Source organism: Zootoca vivipara, chromosome 6 (assembly GCF_965207765.1).
Source record: "Zootoca vivipara chromosome 6, rZooViv2.hap1.1, whole genome shotgun sequence".
NCBI lineage: Eukaryota > Metazoa > Chordata > Lepidosauria > Squamata > Lacertidae > Zootoca > Zootoca vivipara.
The window spans coordinates 63426729-63428128 of NC_142589.1; positions in this window are offsets into that span (position 1 = coordinate 63426729).

Here is a 1400-nt window from a genome sequence, read left to right on the forward strand (position 1 = left end):
CAAAAGCTCTCCTGATTGTGATGGTATATGACACCATTGTTCAAACTGCTAAAGGGTGTTGCTGCTTCTTGGCTTATATACCAAATGGAGCTCCATTTCTTAAAGGGCCAGGAACAATTAATGGTCTTAGGGCGTGTCAAAGGACACTTACAACAGTAAAATACAACAAACTTACATAATGCTGGTTCCGAAATGCTCTTAACATAGAGAGAATTATAGAGGAATGATAGTAGTGTATATAGTTGTAAAATGAAAAGGAACTATCCTTGTTTTTAATCACAGTAAAACACTGGAAACGCTCCTGATCTGAAACATAAGTCCAAACTAACTTCTTAAAGAAAAGGATGTTTGTGGCCTTATTTATAGGATGTGGACTCGATGGACCATTGACCTGATGCAGCAAGCTTTTTGTATGTTCTTATGGAGGGTCCAAGATGAGCAACACCTGCATTTATCAGACCATATATATTTGCCAGCAGAGCAGCTCAGCACCTTCAGTTCCCCTGTGGCTCTAGTCTAACCAGTGAGCACCGTATCCCAACAATAGCTGGTGAGCTACGGGTTCCCTACCCCTCTTTGAAAAACTTCATAGCTTGGGAAAATATACTTGAAGGGCTCAGCTTCTAAGATCAACACTAGGTGATGTTCTCTGGCTGTCGGCAGCATCTGAGATATGACAGATGTCCACCAGAGAAAGGACCTTTTGAAGGAAAGGGCCCCAGCTCTGGAGCACTTTGACTCAATAGGACTACCTGGGTGTCCACTCTGATGTAGTGATGGTCACTCACTTTAATTCAGGCATAGGCAAACTCGGCCCTCCAGATGTTTTGGGACTACAACTCCCATCATCCCTGACCACTGGTCCTGTTAGCTGGGGATGATGGGAGTTGTAGTCCCAAAACATCTGGAGGGCCGAGTTTGCCTATTCCTGCTTTAATTGCTTTAAAGGGGATGGCGAGTTGACAGGATACAGCTAAGCGCCTTCTTATTCTCATAGGCTTTTGACCTTTTGTTGATCTGTTATATTCTAGTTCACATGCTGTTTTCCCCAGCCACTTTGGTAGATTCTCTGTTTCTCAGCTTGTTTTTTTTTACCTCTTGGTTCTTTTATTGCACTTTAAATATTTTATTGCAAGCCATGCTGACAATGTGATTGGAGAGTGGCCAGGGATACATTTTAATAAATGGGAGGAATGGAGATGATATGCAGCCTAAAAACCTCAAATATGGAAAGCAGCAGCAGTCACAGCAGTTAGAAAATAAATAAGCCGTTCCCTAGCATTTGCCATCGCAGGCGTGAGAGAGCACAGGGCAGTTTTAGCCTTGTGCCAAAAGGGTATTTAAAATCATTTGTTTGTCTGTGGGTTAATAAATCCCTTCACAACCAAAACAACTCAAGC